The sequence below is a fragment of the Podarcis bocagei genome (assembly GCF_964188305.1).
Source record: "Podarcis bocagei genome assembly, chromosome: 9".
In the NCBI taxonomy this organism is placed as follows: Eukaryota; Metazoa; Chordata; class Lepidosauria; order Squamata; family Lacertidae; genus Podarcis; species Podarcis bocagei.
Window position 1 is genome coordinate 27,719,753 of NC_138134.1, and position 15,994 is coordinate 27,735,746.

The 15,994-nt window shown below is 43.8% G+C and overlaps 1 protein-coding gene across 1 annotated transcript in view; it reads right to left on the bottom strand.

Annotated features, from left to right (window-relative positions):
• The window catches only part of TLR3 (toll like receptor 3), a 77,834-nt gene that overhangs the window by 24,009 nt on the left and 37,831 nt on the right, over positions 1-15,994 (bottom strand). The window lies entirely within an intron of this gene.

Genomic DNA, 15,994 nt, shown 5'->3' on the forward strand with positions numbered 1-15,994 from the left:
GGCAGAGGTTAGACTAGATGCCCCCTGCCAACCTCTCAGATCCTGGCCAGCATGTCACCATACCCCAGCTAGAGATTATTTTTAAGAGTGTTCTGGAATACTTCCAGAAAAAAAATATATCCATGGCATCTTAAGTCAAACTGACCCAGCCTACAGCTGAACACCGGATACTGTGAAAACTGTAGATTTGAAAACACTTTGAAGTGCTCTTAGAAACATGTTCAGTCTTAGAATATTAGACTCGACTGATCTGGAAAATGACACTTTTAATCATTCTAAACTACACCATTATACTGTTGAAATGCTGGCATGATATCATGCTGTGTGATGTCATAATGAAATACGTATCAGTGAGCAAGCTCCTATGTGCTTATCAAAAACTTCTAGATGTCAGGGACTGGTTGGACGCAGAGGAATGGTGGGAGGAACCAACTGGGGGAGCCCCCAAGGGAAGAAGGCTCAGAGCCTGGGTTGGTGGTGGTGCGAAAATGATGAGTGGTCAGAAGAAGACGGGGGGGGGAGGACGTGTTGGAAGCTCAAGAAGTAACAGGACTTAGTGAGCTGGGAGAGTCTGTGTCAGAGAGAAGTCCAGAATTAGAGGCAGAAGCTGAAGCAGGAGAGTGGGATAAGGGAGGCCAAGAGAGAGAGATGAGTCAGGCTGGTGCAGAGTCACAAGTGTCTCTCCCTCTTGTTGTGACGAGTTCCCCTCCCCCCCCTTGTCTCCTGGAACCAGAAGAGGCATGAACAGAGCAGAGGAGAGCTTGGGTTCACACAGGCACAGTCTCTGATTGCTTGGAAACAACCCTGAAGAGGAGGGAACTTAGACAGTTCCAGTCTCGGCAACTGATCCATGGGGCAAGACCTACTAGGGATGAGCTGCTGTGCTCATTAGGCCCGACACTCCACCAAGTCTGTGCGGATTCTGTTCTTGCTAATAGTTAAATCTAACTTTGAACAGTGTGATTTAGTGCCGACTTAAATGTAGCACATTGATACCAAAACATGTTGATGCTGATGGAAATGCTTTAGATCAGGTTTGAGGAAGCTTTTTCAAGCTGAGGGTCACACTCCCTTCTGGACAACCTTATGACGATCACACAAAAGTAGTGGGTGGGGCCAGAGGCAAAAATGGGTGGAGCAATGTATGTAAATTTTACTTTTGTATACACTAGGCCAGTTTCTACACACAGCCCTCTATTCTCCATCCAGACCCACATGAAGCATCGTCAGAGCCCAAGGACACTCATCAGCCAGGCAAATATATTTGAGTCACAGTGTGGCCAGTGATGGCCTGGGAAGACTTCCAAGGGCCAGAAAGAGAAGCCTAGAAGATGTCGTCCTCTGCAGTCTAAGGCGAAATTCAGCCAGGATGTAGGGCAGGGCAAGGCAGTGTTGCTGCTGCGAAACACAGAGCTCTAAATTTACTCCAGCAAAGAACAAGCTGAAACCGAACACTTACATAGTGATAGAGTCAGTTACAGCCTGATTAGCACCACCTGTACTGCAAGATGCCATTTGGCTTAAAGGGACCCAACCTTCTCTAGTAACCTCTTGCGATGGAGCAGGGGAAGCTTAGGTATCCAAGGGTCTTGTACAGTGTAGTCCACAGTCAGTGGATCACAGTGCCACCTCCTTGGGACATGGATGGTCCTGCATGTTCTTCCCTTTAAGGTTCAGAGTCCTCTTCTATACCACTCAACCATGAAGGATCCAACTCCTGGTCATTGACAGTGGGTCATATCTGGCCTCTGGTCCTAAGGATTACTCCTCCTCCTTTAGACATGATATAAATAATAGTGCATGAACAAGAATATTAGGCAAAAGAAAAGCTGTTTGAATACAGTTAAATTTGGGGAAAACAAGAGACTTAAAATACAACATTCCTGTTGGTTGGAGAACTGACGGAACTCAAGAGGTTGCAGCTAGCACAGAATGCAGCTGCTGGATTGGTGAGATGGGACCATGCCATCACCAGTCTTGGAAGTTTAGCACTGGCTGCCGGTGAGCTACCAAGTACAATTTGAGGTGTTAATACTAGCCTACAAAGCTGTAAATGGCTTGGGGCCCAAGTACCTCAAAGGGCAACTCTGCCAATATCAACCAGCTTCACAGCTCTCCCATTGAGGCAGTCTTCAGGCCCCATGCAGCTGCTTTCAAAGTAAACAAATTTTACAAGTTGGTCTGGCTGCACTCCTGGGAGCCACAGCAACAACCAGGTTACTCCAGCATACTTGAGGGTACGTGCTAACATAGGGAAATACTTCAGGAGGTAGCAGCAGGCTAGTAAATCGAAAACTAAATGACTTTTTCTCTTTCTTTCTTCAATGTGTCACAGTAAGTCAAGTCAAATTCCACAGAATTTCCAAATAAAGGTGCTTAGAATCACTGAGCTGCCATTAAACTGTAAGTAAAAGTCTGAAGGACAGAGTTTAAAAGTTACAACATCTATTGGTTAAACGAAACCCAGCACTTGTGAATAACATACCTAAAACTGGAAAACAAATCTCACCTGGTCATCTTTTTTCATCAAAATTGGCTCTGTATGGTATGGCCTCGTACACTTGCTTTGCAGTAACTGAAAGCTCAGACTCACAGTGGAAGGCTTGTGACCTGCCCTTGAGCCATGCAATCAAAATTCCTTCCTTTTGTTACAGGCTGGTACACAAAACTACGGTTGCACAATTAAGCCATTGAGCTAAGATTCATGTCAAAAGGATGGAATTTGGACGCTGTTCTCAAAGTGTCTGGCTTTGAGGTGTTTTGCATAGCCCTTTACAAGGCATAGCAACTATGCTCCAGTAACTTAGAGACAACATTTTCCAGCCCCCCCCCCCGCCCCCACAGATGCACCTGCATAGAGGACTCTGGAAGTAAGAAAGTAAGACTTCCAAACAGCTGCACTGCAATATCTCCTTGATTTATGAACAAAATGTGTGCTGATGTGTGCCTCACATTCACACCAACACCATCCTGCACAATCTTAATACCTATGTTGTCAGTGTTGCAGCAGCTTTAAATTGTTCCTTGACACCAAGGCTTTTGGCACAGATCCCTGTTCCTAGGCCCTTCTGCAACTGAGCTTAGAACTTAGCATGTGTACCAGATAGAATTGCTTCCCTGCTTAGTCCTGACTCGTAATCTGGTGAACTGGGTTTGATTCCCCACTCCTCCGCATGCAGCTGCTGGGTGACCTTGGGCTAGTCACACTTCTCTGAAGTCTCTCAGCCTCACTCACCTCACAGAGTGTTTGTTGTGGGGGAGGAAGGGAAAGGAGATTGTTAGCCGCTTTGAGACTCCTTCGGGTAGTGATAAAGCGGGATATCAAATCCAAACTCCTCCTCCTCCTCCTCCTCCTCCTCCTCCTCCTCTTCTTCTCCTTCTCCTTCTCCTTCTCCTTCTCCTCCTCCACCTCCACCACCACCACCACCACCACCACCTCCTCCTCCTCCTCCTCCTCCTCCTCTTCTGCTTTTCCTCTGTGGAATTTAAAATGTAAGCTCCTTGGGACAGAGACTTGCCCTCTTATAAGCTGTAAAGCAGGGGTGGGGAACCTCAAGTTCGGGGGCAAATGCAGCCTTCCGTGACTCTCTGTTCCACTCTTAGGACTTTCCTTTGTTGTGCCCACTTCCCAGGTCACACCTCTCAGCAGCCCTGCTCTGTGCCCTCCTCAGGCGCTATCTCCAACTGGAATGGTCATGTCTTTTGCTTTCTTTCATGGAAAATGAAATGATGGGGGTGGGGGTGAGTGAAAATGTCTCAGGCTTTTGGGTAGCTGGGATGTAGGGACATCCATTGTGCTGACCACTCTTGACTTTGACCCTGTCCACCCCTGGAATTGGGCCGAGGAAGGTTCTCTGTGAAGTAATGCAACCCTTGGGTTGGAAAAGGCTGCCGCCCACCCTGTGAAGCACAATGGAAGAAGAAGAAATGCTAATGGGCTGGTGATGGGGGAAGAATCAAAAAGCCTTCTCTGTGTTTATCAAGTGTGTTGCCAATCCCTGCTTTACAGTGTACGAGAGGGCAAGTCTTTGCCCCAAGGAGCTTACACTATAAAATTCCACATAGGGAAAACAGAAAAGGGCAAAGGAAATGGAGGCAGGGCTAAAGAGGCTTAGTCTTCAGCAATTACAGTTTGGAAAAGTCATATCCCTCTGTACATTGTGGGAATGCCATTGCAGCTTCCGGCACTACACACAACTGGTTCCCATGTGCAAGTTAATCATTTGATAACTGCAAGCAGTGATATGGCTGAGAGAGTGACCAATGACAAATAAAAAACAGACACTGTGCTTTTCCATGGAGACTGTTCTTCTATTCAGCTATGAGTCATCCAGTGTTGAATAACCTGGTGAATAGAATCCTTGTAATGCAGATGCAGATGTGAACCTGCCTTTACTCTTTGCTTTGGTAAATTACTTGCTACTATAAACCGGTGATTGGGACACGGGTGGCGCTGTGGGTTAAACCACAGAGCCTAGGGCTTGCCGATAAGAAGGTTGGGGGTTCAAATCCCCACAACGGGGTGAGCTCCCGTTGCTCTGTCCCAGCTCCTGCCAACCTAGCAGTTCAAAAGCATGTCAAAGTGCAAGTAGATAAATAGGTACCACTCCAGTGGGAAGGTAAATGGCATTTCTGTGCGCTGCTCTGGTTTGCCAGAAGTGGCTTAGTCATGCTGACCACATGACCCGGAAGCTGAACGCCGGCTCCCTCGGCCAATAAAGCAAGATGAGCGCCGCAACCCCAGAGTCGGTCACAACTGACCTAATGGTCAGGGGTCCCTTTACCGTTATCTTTATAAACCAGTGATTAGGTTTGGGCAGTCTCACAGAATACGCATGAGAACCTGTGCCCTGCCAGACATTGTTGGGCTCCAGTTCCCATCAAGCCCAGCACCCACGTCCAATAGTAAGAGATGATGGGAGTTAGAAACCAACATTTCTAAAGCTGCAGGTTCCCCATCATCCCTGGCAAAGTGCAAGCGAGAGGACTGCAATTCACTTAACATGTGATTGCACACAACATTCCCATAATGTGCTGCTTGTGCACAGAAGGTTCTAGGCTAAGGTCAACAGACACATGTTGTCCCACCACAAGGCCTTACATCATGTGCAACTATTTTTCATTGTTAGGGAACATCACAAATGCATCTTTATGAGAAAAGAGCACAAGAGAAAATAGTCAGTACAAATAAGGTTTGGAAATGGGCAACAGGCAAAGAGAAGCATGCCAAAACTTAAGGCTGCAAATGGAAATGTACACTAACATTCTGACAGGCAGCTACATGAAAAGAAAATGGAAATAAAAACACTGCCATGTTCAGGAGAGTTCCCAGGGAAAGAGATTAATTTTGGAATAACAAAATGTTGCTTCTTGGTCTTTTGAAGGAATGACATTTTGATTTATATTATGTTGGCATCTGTGTATGAAGCACAGGGAGGGGGGTGAGAGAGAAATTAATAGGGAAAAGGTATCTTAAGAAATTCCTGAATAATGCAGTACTGCTTGGTAAAAGCTTTCTTTTTCTTTTTCTTTGTGATGCATAAATATTGATTTAGTATTATGTACAATTATTCTAAGCTCAGTTTTCTTAAAATTAGTGCCATGAATATGACTTACATAGATCAGCCAAGACATCCATATTCAAAAAGTGCACAGACTTCAAGTAGCCATTTAGCCTTCAAAAACAATTGCAGGTTGGCCCATTAGAAAGGAAATGGAAAAGTAACAAAACCCCAAAACAAGTATTACTATGATACTTTTTTTTTAAAAAAGTAAACAAAATTAAACCTGTCAAATATTGTCAAGTGGCAAACAAGGCTGTCAAATATCCTGTTTAGATGTTATCCCGATGCCCTGACATCTTGGTGGAATCTACACACACATAAAAAACGCTGTGAAAATGCTTTTTTAAAAAAAGTGTTTTGAAAAATACATTGAATTTTCCATAGTTCACTTTCGCCATCTAGTGTCATATTTGTATATTACACTTTACAACACACTTAAAATGTTTTATTTGCAGCTATATAGCTGAGTCCCTAATAATAATAATAATAATAATAATAATAATAATAATAATAATAATTAATAATTTATTATTTATACCCCACCCATTTGGTTGGGTTTCCCCAGCTACCCTAGGTGGCTCCCAACAGATTAAAAACAAAATAAAACATTAAAAACTTCCCTAAACAGGGCTGCCTTCAGATGTCTTCTAAAAGTCAGATAGTTGTTTATTTCCTTTTAATCTGATGGGAGGGTGTTCCACAGGGCAAGTGCCACCAGTGAGAAGGCCCTCTGCCTGGTTCCGTGTAACCTCACTTCTGGCAGTGAGGGAACTGCCAGAAGGCCCTCGGAGCTGGACCTCAGTGTCCAGGCAGAATAATGGGGGTGGAGGCATTCTTTCAGGTACTTGGCTGAGGCTGTTTAGGGCTTTAAAAGTCAGCACCAACAAGAGTAGTAGGAAATATTTTGAAAGCTACCTAATCACAGTGGGCGAGACCCAATATCAGTCATACTCGGAGAAGCTGTGGCGTAGCGTGGGGGGTGCAGGGGGGCCGGCCTCACTGGGCGCAACATCGGGGGGGCTCGCACTCGCAGCTCTCTGCCCCTACCTGGATTAGGGGGCGCAAATTACTTGCCTTGCCCCGGGTGCTGACAACCCACGCTACGCCACTGCGGAGAAGGCCTACTGAAACTCTGAGTATGATTTCCAATTAGATATCTCTAGATTGTTGGGTTACTGTGAGGAAGTCCTAGGTGACTTAAATATCTATGCAGAGGCTGTTACTGGGCTGCCTCAAAACTCCATGGCTTCCACAAATGGGTTTCTCTCCAATAGCCATCACTTCAACACACTGGACAGGGTACACCCTTTGTAGTATTTATCCCAAGTTATATGAGGAATAGACCAAAGGTGGTAGTGGTGTGCATTCATTGGGCCTGTTGAACCTTGCACTGGAAGCAGCAATTCCTGGTGGGCCCATTGGGATGGCCTGCCCTTGGAAGCTGATGGAAAATGAGGTGTTCTTGACTGCTCTGGGGGATTTTCCATTGGTGAAAGCTGAGGATTCTGTGGAAACCCAGGTCTCCCTATTGAATGGCAAGATGAGACATGCTGCTAACATGGTCACTCCCAAGAGTCCTCTCCAGAGTTGGGGAGCCTGAGTGGCTCCTTGGTATTCTAGCAAGCATCTGAAGCAAGCTGAAAACAAGCAAAAATGGTGTAAGTCTCACATTGAAGTTGACCAAACATTGGTTAGTGCTCATAATCAAGCTAAGCATGTGGCAGCAGGAGCTACAAGGAAGTCCCATTTTGCAGCTTGCGTTGCAATCTTTTGTCATGAGCTGGCAAAATTATTCTGGATACTTTGGACCAGGCATATGCAAACTCGGTCCTCCAGATGTTTTGGGACTACAACTCCCATCATCCCTGACCACTGGTCCTGCTAGCTAGGGATGATGGGAGTTGTAGTCCTAAAACATCTGGAGGGCCAAGTCTGCCTATGCCTGCTCTGGAGGTTACCCATTCCTACCAGTGCCATCCTACCCCTGAGGCAAAGTAAAGTGACCATGTCAGACAGCAGGATCTACAGAGGCAGCAAAACCCAATAAATATATTTACTCCCCTTTAGTTCCTGATGTAGATCTTCACTCACCCCTTCCCTGGTGGGGAGGGTGGGGCGCCATTTTGTGGTTTGCCTCAGGCGCCAAAATGTCTTGAACTGGCCCTGCTCCCACTGTGGGGGGAGGGCCCTCTGGAGCATTTGAGGGCCCATTGTGATCAACTGGCTTTGCAGATAAAGGCACTCAGCTTCAGACTGATCTTGATTCTGCAGTGGCTGCAGCTCGGACTGAAGTAGCTAGTGCCAGAATCAATGATGCGTTATGGGATCAGTTCCAGCTTATACATTCAGCTGACATTAACAAGGTGCTGGTGGCAATATCCACATGCCCTCTTGACACCTGTCCCTCCTGACTTATTAACTCTAGCAGAGGAGTCTGACTGCTGGGTCCAGAACATGTGTGTATATGTGTAAAATCAATTGTGTGATCTACATAGTTAGGCCCAGCAGGACTTAGCCAATTTCCCATGGTAAGCATAAGGAAGTTTGTGCACCCACAACACTCTCAAAATTTGAAATATACCACTGGCCCAAAAAGGATGGCGCCCGCCCCCTGTATGTTATCCAGTATATTATCATACAGTACTCTGTATTGGAGATATGGTCCATCCCTGATTCGTGCACATGTATGATCCCTGCATGCCCAACTGTACACGTGGAGAGTTCTCCTCCATGCTTTCAAGAACTCTGGAAAAGCAGGGTTCTCAAACACACAGACAGTTCCCCCCCCACCTGTATAGTTGAACATAGTAACAATAGTGAGGAGGTCTTTTTATAAAGTCCAGTGCTCATGCATAAGTTTAGGGGGCAGAGCCTAATGGGGTGTACAATCAAAACAGTTACCACTATATTGTCAGCACATAAATAACTGGAAAGGATTGTGGTTGATTAACTTTTGGGGCATAGCAATTCTCCCAGAAATGTCTGCTGCAACAGCAATAGAGTTTATAAAATTTTTAGTACAACTACAATTCTAAAGAGTCCTAGTAAAAACAAGATGGCCTAGTCCCAAGTCAAGGTATCTAAGATTGCGAGTCTGTTTCTCTCTCTCTCTCTCTCTCTCTCTCTCTCTCTCTCTCTCTGTGTGTGTGTGTGTGTGTGTGTGTGTGTGACAAACTGTATATTAAACAACCATAGAAAGATTAGACCAGCAAAACTGTTGCCCAGTGAGATTTGATCAGAGAGGTAGCTTAGCGAGAGAGCTCTTAACTGTGGCATGAAAAGGTCAGTCTGAAAGTGATACAGGTCTATTTCAGGACACTCTTTCTTTTTAGCCAGGATCACTAGAGCACTTGTATTATGCAACACATGATAAACCTGTAAAAACACAAAGGGCACAATCCACCAGGGACTTCTCCTGTGCAAGCTTCACTAAAATGAATGGCTACGGTGCACCATCCCTACCATGAACTGCAGCCCCCATGCTCTTTCTGTACTTTGTCAGTGGAAATTACTGCAGACACAGAATGCTACCCACAAATGATAATTGATAGAGAAATTTCCCGTCCTCCCCACTTCCCAGTATCTTCTTCTTTTACTCTTGACAATGTAAAGGAAAGCACTGGGTAGAAACTGGATCAGATTGATTAAAATATGTCTTATTTGCCAGTAGTGTTCTAGCAGGTTAGCCATGCAGCTAAAAAAAGAGAGTCTCATGGCAGTTGAAAAACTAACAATGCAGTCCTGTATACCCAGGTATCAGCCCTGTTGACTTTGATGGGATTCATTCCCAGGGAAGTATGCATAGGATTGCAGCCTAAAGCAATATATTGTAGCATAAGGTCTCCTGGTCGTGGGGCCCAGCTGTCAAAGTAGTCTCTGGTCCACAAAAGCATACTCCGCAATCCATCTGTTAGCTTGTTAGACAGTACAAACATGGAATGCTTTGGTTTAGCCTGCCACCCACACTTTATTACTACTTCCCTTGCCTTCTCACCTCATTCCCAGCCCTGCCACACTCAAGCATTTGCAACATCTGCACTAAAACAGCAGAAATAGAGTTGTCAAAATTCACCCCAAGGAATGATCAGAAAGTTGCTGGACGTTAATATCCCGGGTTTAAAAGATAAGCAGTGATTATTCATTTTTTGAATCTCTGCTGCTGAACGGTGATTAACACGTCGTTAATGAGCTAGAGGCTCTGACAGGGACAGCTCTCTCTAAGGATGAAGCTGGAGTATCTCCTTTCACTCAGCTGTACACTTTGCTCTGTGGTTCCACGGAGTCTTACACTTTGAGTCCCATCTTCATGCCAGTGACAGGCTCCCTCTATGCACTTGGCCATATAAGGCCCACCTCCTCTGCACCTGTCTCACTCAAGCCCTTGTGGTTTGGAACATAAAGGAGACAGGCTGCCTTGGGCTTTTTAGCCTGTGGACTTGCGAGGCTGGCTGGGAGCTGGGGAGAAGCATTTCATCCCACCCAGGAGATCCAGTCATATTTGCACCACCCCAACATAGCCTGTCTAGCCAGTATCCCCACACTAGAACATTACATAGGCAACTAATGGAGGGCTGCATGAAACAGCAGAGAATCTATTATTAGGTAAAAGGGTTTAGCAAATTCATTCCATAAATCAGCTGAAACCACCAAGGCATTTAAGTCAAATTCTGAAACAAGTTCTAAAAACAGCATATATGAGAAATAGACTAAAATAAACACATCTGTCCCCAGTCTCTGACTATGCAGCCAAATAAAAATATCTTACATAATTTCAGGGGTAAGCAGGCACCCGGAATGCTTCTTGAGTGCCCAGTACGTCTGCCACACAGGATAATATTCAGAAGCTGCTCTTGGCTATAGTACACAGAATTCAGAGTAGGATACGGGGAGAGTCACTAAGGTATATGGGGACCAAACCAAACTTCCGCATCCCTGAAAATATGTTTATTTTAATTTAACACATCGCTCTGTCATTCTGCCCTAAGCCAAGTCTTCAAGACAGTTTTGCGATATAGCAAAAATAATATAACATAAAATCCATACCAATCCAGTTAACACATGGAATCTTTTGAAATGAACAGCTGTGCAGTAAGCAGTCAAGCACATCAACATCACTCACCAAGGGAAGGTTAGAGTTAAAAAAAGTCATTCTTTCTATGAGAGTCCCCCCTCTTCTTGCCACAATCCCCTATTCCCAATCCACTACAAAACTGCATTATATGCAACTGAAATCATTCCACACTCTGTTGTTTCCCTTGGGTTGTGTTTAATGGTGATGCTCAGCTGTTTTCAGCAATACCCCCCCCCCTCAACTGCAGCCTCACACACTCCCATTAAATTTGCTCCAGGGAGTTGGGGAACCATCCAGCATAGATCTGGGAGACAAGTGGTGGATCCAAACACAGGGGGGGGAGGAATGCTATAAATAAGTCAGAAATTAGATTGTTACAAGAAAAGAAAAAAATCTCTATGAAAAATCATGTTTTAAAAATCCCTGCTCTCTGGCGCCATCTGGTGTTGCATGTTTATAGCAGGTTCAAAGCGCTGTTTCTTTACCAATGTAGCTGAGTCCATGAAGTGCTGCAGGGTGAAGGAGGAATCACCAAAAGCAGCTTCCCTGTTTGGCTGATGGATACAGCTTGATTCCCCCATTGTACTTGATGTTGATCTTCACTCACCCCTTCTTTCCTGGTGAAGGCGCCATTTTGTAGCTCACCTCAGGTGCCGAAATGTCTTTGGCTAGCCCTACTTCTGAAGTGAGCCCTTCATGTCCTTCTGTTTTGAAGTCTTCTGCTTCATCACCTGAAGAGGATTCTGATCCCTGACAGAAGGAACTTACTATATGCGGAACTTTAGCTCTGTGTGTCTTTTGTACCTGGTCTGGTTGGAGATTTTGAGGTTCTAGTAAAACACAAGTGTTGAATGTTTTGTATATTCTGGAAGCCACCCGGAGTGGCTGGGGGAATCCAACCAGGTGGGTGGCATACAAATAAATTATTATTATTATTATTATTATTATTATTATTATTATTATTATTATTATTATATAAATCTAAAGTCTGCCCACCCATAACTTTGCTTAAGTTATTGTACATAGTGGTTAGGATGAGAACTGAGACTCCAAAGACCTATGGGATAAACAGAACAGGAGTGTGCACTGTGGAGATGGGAGGAAAGAAGAAAAAGCAGGTGTTTGATGGATATAGTGCAGAACTACCCTTTCCCCCCCCTGCCAGAATGCACAGCAGCATCCCAAAGCAGTTTGAGTCAATATGTGTATATACATGAAACACAGTGCTAAGGTTTACAGATACTGTATATAAAAGCATCTTTGTACTACCATGCGAAATCTTTTGCTTTACAGTCATCAGAATGCCTATCAAAGGATAAACACGAGAAACAGTTTCCCTTCAAAATTATAAAATGTAGAGCAGATTCAAGTGAGTAACAGCTTCATGACTCATTGCCCAAGTGGGCAAAGACAACAATGAAAAAGTACACGATTTACCTATTTAATATTGAGGACCAGTTACCAGAAGCATGCAAAAGAAAACAATAGCAGCCATTTGCTGGCTTGTGATCAGTCAAGAGTGTTTGCTCAGAAGTGGGCAAATTTGTGGAGAATTTAACACATGCAATTGCTGGAGAGCATTCCACATTGTTTTTAAAGCATGTGTATATTCAAAACGTTTAGCGGTAATAGTTAATTTTTAGAAGTGAGATCTTGAAAGCTCTTCCTACAGTCCCAGATGTATGGAAGAGGGTTACTGTACTCAGCAATGCCAATGAGGAAATGCAGTATCCTCATATACACATCAAAGGTGCTTTCTCATTATTATTTCACCTGTTCCAGAACTGAGAATTGGCACTAAAATTAGGTTGTGGACCTTCTGAAGCTGGATATATCACTCCTTGCAAGTGGATATACTGTGTGTGTGTGTGTGTGTGTGTGTGTGTGTGTGTGTGTGTGTGCTGGGTGCAAAAGCAAGCAGAGAGAAAGAGACAGCAGTGAATTCCAGTGTGGCACAATGGGAAAAACGGGTACAGCCAGTGAAAACTGAACACAGCCTGCAAGTGTGAGGGCAAACACAAGAGTAATTGTGAATAAGTCCACTGAAGTGAATGGCTTAGCTGTACATATTTCTGGACTGTATATGCCCAAACATGCATACAAAGAAAAAGGATGATAGGAAATGTCAGAGAAAGATTAGGCCTTTGGGACTACGTATGGCAACTGAAATTGAAAAAAATGCAACCAATAATTTACAACCACCAGAGACACAATGACAGAAAAGACAGAGTGTGAAAGAAAGACCAGCGTTGGACACCGAGAAGGAAAAAAGATGAAAGTATGTGGAAAATCAATAGGGAAGGGGGGGGGAGGGGATGTACGAGGAGAGACGGATAAAAACAGAAGAGAAATACAGGCAGAAAAAATGAACACAGAATTTTTTTGACATAGAAAAAGTTATGTAAACACAGCTACTTCATCCAGTAAGGATACAGTAGATTGGTGAATAAAGTACCCAAGTCAGGATGTGAGGTAACAACATCAACAATAATAATATATAACTTCAGTAATATCTAAGGTGTGACCACACTTGGAATATTGTGTACAGCTGTAGACCACATTCACATCACACATTTAAAGCACCATAATACTACTTCAAACATCCCCCGGAGAATTCTGGTAAATGTGGTTTGTTCAGGGCCCCTTTTCCCCTCACAGAGCTGCTGTTCTCAGAGTGGTTCTCCTCACAAGGAACTCTGGAAATTGTAGTTCTGAGAGGGGGAAAGGGTTCTCCAAACTACTTTCAGGAGCCTTAACAAAATATTATTCCCATAATTCTTTGGGGGAAGCCATGACTGTTTAAAGTGGCATCAGTGTGCTTTAAATCAGTGTTTCCCAACCTTTTTTGGGCAACGCCAAACCTGTTTAATGAAAAAAATCTCGCGGCACACCACCATTACAGCCCCGTGACGTCAGCGCGCAGCGTCACGCCGGGAGGGACGCACGAAAGTGAAAGTTTTTTCCCTCCCCCTTGCCGGGGAACCTCCAAGCTTTGGGGGTGGGAGGAGGCAGCAGAGCGAGGGACTGAGGGGCGGCGGCAACTGAGGCGGCGGCGGCTGTTGTGGTGGTGGCGGCGATAGCGGGCGGAGGAGGGGGCGGCGGGGCTTGAGGAGCCGTTGCCGGGAGTTGCTGCTGCTGCTGTTGCTGCTGCTGCCCGGACATGCCGGCCTCCTCCTCCTCCGCTGTCTCGCGCTCCTCCCTTTTGCACGCGCTGCCCCGCCGCTCGGCACCACCACCGCGGAGCCGCCGCCGCCTCTCACCGCCCGACTCGCCCGCCTCCCTCCCACGGCACACCAGCCAATGTCTCACGGCACAGTAGTGTGCCGGGGAACACCGGTTGGGAAACACTGCTTTAAATGTACGGTGTGAATGTGGCCCTCATAATCCTACCACAAAAAAGATACTGTAAAGCTGGGAAATGTTGAGAAAAGGGCAACCTAAATTATCAAAGCAATTCTATTGTGAGGAAAATGGTAACACCTGGAGATTTTTCTGTTACGGAAAAGGTGAGCAAGAAGGGTGTATAAAATTATGTGGTGAAAGCAGACAGAAAAGTTTATCTCTCTCACACACAAAGTAAAACTCAGTGATATCTAGTGACTCATGATGTTGGAAGATTTAGGGCAGACAATAAAGGATTTCCCCACACAGTGTAAAGCAACTACAAAATTTGCTCCCACAAGGTAGTCACGATCACTCAATACTACCTCAAAAGTATATGCATAAAAATGATCTAATGGTTTTTTTAAAAAAATAATTGATGCCTATGATCATTCTCTTTTTTATAATTTTATTTATAGTTTTCATTTATATACATTTCAATAGTTTAACAATAGTTCTAACATTTCAAACCTCAAATGCCTTCCTCCCCTTTCTGTGGTTCCTTAAATTTTATCGTTTCCTGTGTAAATTAACTTATTTGCTTATTCATCTATTTTGATTATATATTCTTTTGAAACTGTAGGTTATTACAGTAATCATGCCAATGTCTTTATCTGTTTAAAATTTGTTTGTAAATATTCAATAAACCATTTCCATTTTTTAAAAAATAAAAAGTTTTTTATCTTGATTTCTTATTCTTCCAGTAACTTTTGCCATTTCTGCATAATCCATAAGTTTATGTATCTTTTCATTTCTTGTCCTTTTCTTTCCATTTTTGGGCAAATAACATTCTTGCAGCTGTAGTTGCATACATAAATAAATTTCTATACTGTTTGGGTATAATTCCCAAGAGAAAAGCTTCTTCTTTTTTAAAAAAACGTTAGTCCATTATCATTCTCAGTCACTTAAAAGAGTACAGTGGTATTCGTTCTGGAGGTCCGTTCTTAACCTGAGGTACCACTTTAGCTAATGGGGCCTCCCTCTGCCGCCAGTGTGTGATTTCTGTTCTCAGCCTGAGGTAAAGTTCTTAACCCAAGATACTACTTCCCGATTAACGGAGTCTGTAACCCAAAGTGTTTGTAACCCAAGGTACCACTGTACTTTACAAGGCTTCTGGGCTTTTCACATTCCATCCCTTTTCAACCTGCCAGTTTTTTAAACCTGGATTTCCACAGATTAAGGCAATTCAGATATAATGGACTAGATCACCACAGTACAAAAGGTATCGCTATCAAGTGTGGAATGGAAAGCATTGCACAGGGCAAGATTAAGCTCTCTCTTAATGAAAATTTTGAACGGATCATATCATTGTAATCAATCAAGGGAATTGCTCAAAGTGAAGGCTGCCACCTCCTTGTGACATACCAGGCACTTCAACTGGTGTTAACCTCACTTTCTTGTCTGTAAAGAGAACAGCAATTATTTGGTTTAGCCAACCTTCACCTAAGAGGAGAGGAAGAAGGATGAAGAAAGGTATAGAAAGCTAATTCAGGACTAGTTCTCAACTTAGTTTTAAGGTGGAGTTTTCTTATAAGACCCAGGACTTATGTTACCTCAACAAATTGGTTGTTGACAACTGTTACTTTTTATGTTGATGGCATAATATAAAATTTAAAAAAATAATGAGAAGGGGGGGGGGAGAGAGAGAGATAATGGTGTTATAATTATTAATAAAAACACTCCTAGGCCAGAAGGATAAGCAGCTATCTTATCTTTAAAAGACATCTGAAGGCAGCCCTGTTTAGGGAAGTTTTAAATATTTAATGCTGTATTGTTTTTAACACTCGATTGGGAGCCACCCAGAGTGGCTGGAGAAACTCGGCCAGATGGGTGGGGTATAAATAAATTATTATTATTATTATTATTATTATTATTATTATTATTATTATTATTATTATTATTATTATTATATTATTTTATTAGTGGTGCCTCGGGTTACATATGCTTCAGGTTACAGACTCAGCTAACCCAGAAATAG